Source organism: Cryptotermes secundus, unplaced genomic scaffold (genome assembly GCF_002891405.2).
Source record: "Cryptotermes secundus unplaced genomic scaffold, Csec_1.0 scaffold1066, whole genome shotgun sequence".
NCBI classification, from domain to species: domain Eukaryota; kingdom Metazoa; phylum Arthropoda; class Insecta; order Blattodea; family Kalotermitidae; genus Cryptotermes; species Cryptotermes secundus.
The window spans coordinates 1,161,650-1,167,982 of NW_019738984.1; the positions used below are offsets into that span (position 1 = coordinate 1,161,650).

The following is a 6,333-nucleotide window of genomic DNA, read 5'->3' on the forward strand; positions in this document are numbered from 1 at the left end:
TGTATGCTTCATGGGTTCTTGTAAAGCTTAGGAGCATTATATCGAGGCCACGCAATGCATAAAAGAAAACTCATCGTCCATTGATACAAATGTGAAAGGCTTAGTGCCGAAAAGTCCTGGGGAATTCACTGCTGATCCCCGGAGTCAGATAGCACGTCTTGAAATACTGAGATCCTTCTCCTTATTAACCCCACATGAAGCAAGCACTCGATCAGGGGAGACGAGAGTCGCCCTGTATAATTCTGTGAATGATGCACTGCGAACGTGCATAGCAGTTTCCCTGCTGGAGGAAGGAGAGAAACAAAAGGAAAGTACACTTAAATACATAAAAAGGAGCAAGAAAGGAAAGGAGATTCGAGGAAGCTGAAAGATAATAAGGCAAGAAGATCGAGACCGAAAAAAGTAAAAATAATCTTAAAGTCATAAATGTGGAAGAACAGTGAAAGAAATGGAATGAAAACGAAAGAAGAGTGAACGAAAAGGTAATATAGAAATGGAAAGAAAATTGAAACAAACGGAAACAATAAAGAAGGAAGAAGACTTAAAGAAAGAAGAGCGTACACAAGGACAGAACAATTAATGTAACGGAAATTGATAAATAGTAAAAAAAAGCTAAGAAAGAGAAAACCAGAGAATAAAAGAAAACGGAAAGAAACTAAGAGGCATAAAAAGGAAAGAAGTCTGAAACAAACGGACAGGTACAAAAGGGAAAGAACATTAACAAGAAGGTGCAAGAAGAAACAAAACTAAATGGAAAGCACGTAATGGACAGCGCATTGAAACTAACGGAAAGGCACAAAAAAGAAGAAAAAAGAGACTGAAAGGAATGGAAAAGTACGAAAAGAGAAGATACTCGAAGGAAACGGAAGACATGAAAGGAAAGAAAACTGAATGAAACGAAATGTCACAAAAATTAAGGAGCCTGGAATAAATCGAAATCACGAAAAGGAGACTGAAGCACATGAATAATTACAGATAATAAAAGAGACTTGAGGACGTCGAAAATGACAAAAATGAAGAAGACTAGGATGAACGAAAACTCGCTAAAAATAAAGGTGAATTGAAAGAACGTAATATCACAGAGTGTAAAGATTGGGAATGAAGGCGCAACCACAAAAAGTAGGAGAATGGAATAAACGAAAATAAAAAAGTGAAAATCACCAAAAAGAGATTTGAAAGAAATAAAAATTGCAAAAATATGGAGAGGAACTGAAGATCATAAGCGGGTGACCAGAATAAGTGGAAAATAAACGTGAAAGAAATTTGAATAATCGGAAAATCAAAATAATGGGGGAAACTTGATAAACGGGAAATCACAAAAATTACGGAGACTACAAGAAACGGAAACCCAGAAAACATAAAGGAGATTGGACGGAATGGAAATGAACAAAGAAGAAAAACAAAAAATAATCAAAAATAGATAAAACTATAAAACGCTGGGGCAAATAGCGCAGACGCTAGTCACACTAACGATATTTCAGAGGCCTACCGACCACGAAACAATGATATTCGTCATTCTTCAATGTTCCGTTAACTTACAATAAAGCACTTACGGAGGGATGAAATTCTAGGGGAAGGAAACCAGTGTAATATTATGCAAGGCTTTCACAACTATTTATTAATACGGCGATGAACTTCTGGGATTCGTAAGAGTACAATACCTCTCCTTCGGTTGCATAATTATCATCCAATATATGAATCTGAATTTCGCTTTTATTTTGTATAATTGTGAAGCTTTGTATCGTATTTTGACGTGTATACCCATTGCTAGGCAAAGATTCGGTAAACACATCCACGAGTAAAGCAAACACGCGCAACAATAGGACGTCTACTGCTAGTCAAGGAATCGGTAAACACACCTCCTTTACAAGAGTCGTTGCGTTTTTTGCGGGATTCGTGAAAGTGATTATAATGAACTGTTCGGCAGCATAGAAAAGTAGTCGAGAAGAACAGAGTCGAGTTCGAGACGAAAGCCCGTCAGTTGATGAGGTTAGAAATGAACTGAGTTGGAAGTTGCAGAATAAAGGCGAGAAAGGAATTAGACTGTGCCATGAAGACTTCATGTGTGATATGAAGTGACAGGGAAACTGTTACAAATCCGTTGCCAGGATACGACTAGTCAAGGCTAAGAACCCTAGAGCGTGTGGAACGGTGAACTTTAATTTGTATCAATCAGCGACATCGCTGTGTTGCTTGTAGGCCCGAGTTGTGTGTAATTAAGGTGTACATGAATCGAATTTTTCAATTCAGAACCCGTCTTATAAGTCACGCACATGCCCACTCTTACACGTGACATTATATTAGGGAAGGAATACCGGTGAAGGATGAGAAACAGTGTCTTCTGGGGTTATCATGTAATTTGTTAGATAGGTACCAATATTTCTGATGAACCTGCTGCAGGGCACTCACACACTTCTACCCTTCTACCATGAGCACAGAGACAACAGATTCCTTCGAAACATTGGTATTAATTTACCAAACAATACAGCTCACATCCCACACGAGAAGACTCTACATAATCACCGCCGTGAGAACCTGAAACTCTCACCGATTGATAGTACAGAAAAGATAGAGCAGGATAATTGGGAAGTCCCAGGCGAGATTCGAACCCAGCAGCCCCCCAATACTAGTTCACAGGGTTATGTCAATCCCCTCGGTGGCGGGACATGAAACATGCACGCCAGAACATACTGTAGCTGATATGATCAAAGGGTTGCCAGGCAACTACTCCGTTAACAGGTCCAACAAGCAACAATAGATGAAGCTATTTTCTCTGTAGTCCGTGCCCAGAAGCGGTGAAAAAACGGGGTTATGCAATCCGTTTCTCAGCAACAGCTCGGTAAAAACACTTCTGCGTAAGCCGTTAACGTCATTGAAAATAGAGACGGTGTTTTCTTCGGAGTCTTTGCAGACTGCTTATAGTACTACATAAGAGAGGTCAATGCAGTGACAGAGTTAGTTCAAGGGCAGTTACCAGTCATTCGTAAGCTGGAGGAGTGAGTCCAGAAGAACTTTTTGTTCAGAGGTTCCAGATTGATTGAACATAAAATAGCAAGAAGTCTTCATAGTGATTTGAAGTGCTAGTTTCTGTGTTAAGATCCGCTGCTAGGAGACGATTAATGGAAACTGAGAATCCTGGTGTGTGTGGAACGGCGAACTGGGAAGTGTGAAAATCAGCGATAGCGCTGTATTTAAATATGATTAAGAGAACTTGTAACCAAGGTGCCAACAAATACAATTATCCGAAATAAAATCCGTTATTTTCGTCACGCGTACCACCCTATAGGTGACAATATGTAGGTTATACAGAACAAATTCTTGACCCTACCGGGATTCGAATTCCAGCCCGTAACCAGTCGCTATCCCGGCTTTACATAGGCCAGTACACAGATTATATATAATACATGTAAATAGAGTGTATTTTCACGAAAAAAATTATGTGTACTGTAAGAAGAATAACTTCAAGGAACACTTAGCGAATAGGAAATGAGTGAAGGTCATGACTTCGATTACTTTGAACGACGGCACAGGGATATATTGAAGGAATGAAATGGGTTGAGATAGTCCGCGAGCGTCATTTTCTTGGTATTCACGTAATCCTACTACAAAGAAAAGTGGAAGAGAAGAGGGAGGAGAAATAGCGCTTTGTCTTCCTGATGCTGCATGCCCCCGCCCGCCCGGTCAACAACATAACTCACAAACTGCAGCTTTTTGTTCTTATTAGTTCTGAGTTTCCAAAAAGCCCTACTACTCCTATATCAAATTCCTTATTGAAACTGAAAATGGCTTCTTCGTTGGACAAGAGGATATCCCGTAGTTTTGTCCTAATGTACTTGACATTCGGCAAATAAAGCGCGTAAGTTGTCAAGGACCGCACAAAACGATTTATACGTTGAGATTTTTATAGCTGTATTCTAATATCTGAGGCCGTGTAGTTTGGTCGATAAGTTCCAAAGTTTCGGGGTAACCGCCTGTCTCCATCTTCAAGGTAGAAGAGGTTACTTTCTTCCGAGACTTTGATAACTATCAACCGAACTATCCCAAAGGTCGGAATTGAAATATTAATATGACGAACTATGTATCTTGGAGCACGAGGTAGCGTAGTGGATGAGGTACTATGCTACAAGCCGGAAGGTCGCGGGTTCAAGTCCCGATGAGGTCATTGGATTTTTTTTTCAGTTGACCTAATCATTCCAGCTGCACTAGGCCCTGGGGTTTACTCAGCCTCTAACAGAAATGAGTACCAGTAATTTTCCTGGGGAGTAAAGCGTGGCCGGCGCGGAAGGCTGACAACCTTACCGCCATCTTTGAGCCGATTGTCTAGATAGTGTGGGACCATCAACGGCTCACAACCCTATGGGCCTTCATGGCCTGATACAGGCCGTGAAATTGTAGTAACAGCAGGCGGGTCGAACTAATTCTACCGTGGCTTTGCTGGTATCGGTGTTAAACCTACGGTTTCAACTGCCTGCATATTACTCAGTTACTACTGTCGGGGCACGCGGTAGCGCAGTTTTCGTTGAGGCACTATGCCATAACCCGGAATGCCGAGGGTTCGAGTCCAGATGAGGTGCTGGACTTTTTTCAATTGACCTAATCCTTCCAGCCGTAGTATGTCCCTGGGATCGACTCAGCCTCTAATAGAAATGAGTACCAGGAATTTTCCTGCAGGTAAAGGGCGGCCGGGGCACAAGGCTGACACAGCCTTATCGACATCTGTGAGCCGATTGTCTAGAGAAAATATGGGAACCTTGACGTCTCTCACCCCTATGGGCCTCCACGGCCTGTTACAGGTATAGCTTTAACTTTACTATTGTATGTTCTCATATAGTCTCTCATGTTTTGGGGAAGAGCATTGATTTGGCGTCTTTGGGGGGGGGCGGTGTTATCACAAGCTATTGTGTCTAAGAGAACTGTAACACAGATTTCGTATACAACCAAAATTCATAGAAACGTTATAAGGACCGTAGATAAGTGTCATTTCTGAGATTAATACCTTACACAAAAATATTATAAACGATTTGAATTATCTTAATTTCATTCATCCTGCTGTGCTACAATATACAACTCTTTAATGAACCGTCACAACACAACAAATAGTAAAATATTAAAGTCAGCGTTCAGCTGTGGCTTTGCAACATGTTTCGGCCACTATCGGCCATCATCAGGCAAATACATATCAACAAAAATCTACCATTTAACTGCAATCATAAAATGGATATAACACTATTAAACGCACAAATTTAAAAATGCTTATGTAAAAAATAAGAAAGTTCAGATTATATAAAAATTGGAAGCATTATAACAAGATCTAATATTAATGATGTTTTCAAAAACATTGAATCAGTCGTTGGATATACTTTGTGTGCGTTTCCATAGACAATAGGGAAATTCGATATTACCTTATATAGAAGATTTTAAGAGAGGCCCATGGTGTAGCAATTAATGAATTGTGTAATGCTTTCCATGCAATACGGACAATTCTTCTTAATGACGAGGCAGCATTACACAATTCAATAATTGCTACACCATGGGCCTCTCTTAAAATCTTCTATATCAAGTAATATCGAATTTTCCTATTGTCTATGGAAACGCACANACAGATGGAAACAATAAACAACTTGAAAAGAGGAAGGAAATTCGTGGTGAATGTATGGACTGCTGTGATACCCAGCGGAATTTCCTTCACTCGTTGATGTACAGAGTGTCCCAGGAGGAGAGGTCAATATTCTGGGAAGTCATAGTATTGGTCATTCTAAGCAAAAAAGTGTTATATGCACGTGTCCTATTCCGAACGGTTTCCGAGATAGATACAATAAATCGGATTATATAAAAAAACAAATGTTATAGTTTAAAACAAGAATAAAATTTTAATTGATGTTTTATAACATCGAATCAGTCGTTGGTTTTGTATTTTCCTACGTTCCCATGGACAAATTGGAATATTCTATACTTTTTTCTTTTTGTATATAAGATTTTATACGAGGCTCGTGACATAGATGTAATAAATTAATGTGAATCTGAAAATGATATGAAAGTAATAGTATTAAATTTTTTTATAATCAACAATTTATTTTTGATATTGAAGATACAGTATATATTACTTACTGTTTAGTCGGTGCCTCATCTTACAAAGTGTTGTCCGTACTGTAGGGAATGTAAACAACGACTGATTTGGTGTTGTAAGAGTAAAGTCAATGCAAGAGAGGGAGGGGAGAGGTAGAGATAAGGTGTATGCAGAAGTGGTGATAGGGGGGAAGGGGGTATAACTGTATATTTTGTTTTGTGTGTATCAATTATTACATCATATATAGGGTTAAACATTTCGGTAAA

General features: G+C 39.4%; 1 protein-coding gene across 1 annotated transcript in view; it reads right to left on the reverse strand.

Moving 5' to 3' along the window:
- Window positions 1-6,118, reverse strand: part of LOC111871549 (neuronal acetylcholine receptor subunit alpha-7) — a 452,324-nt gene extending 446,206 nt beyond the window's left edge. The window contains exon 1 of the mRNA XM_023864723.2: window positions 6,109-6,118. The gene's annotated coding sequence lies outside the window, so the exon portion shown is untranslated. The remainder of the gene's footprint in view (window positions 1-6,108) is intronic.
- Window positions 6,119-6,333: the final 215 nt, after the last annotated feature.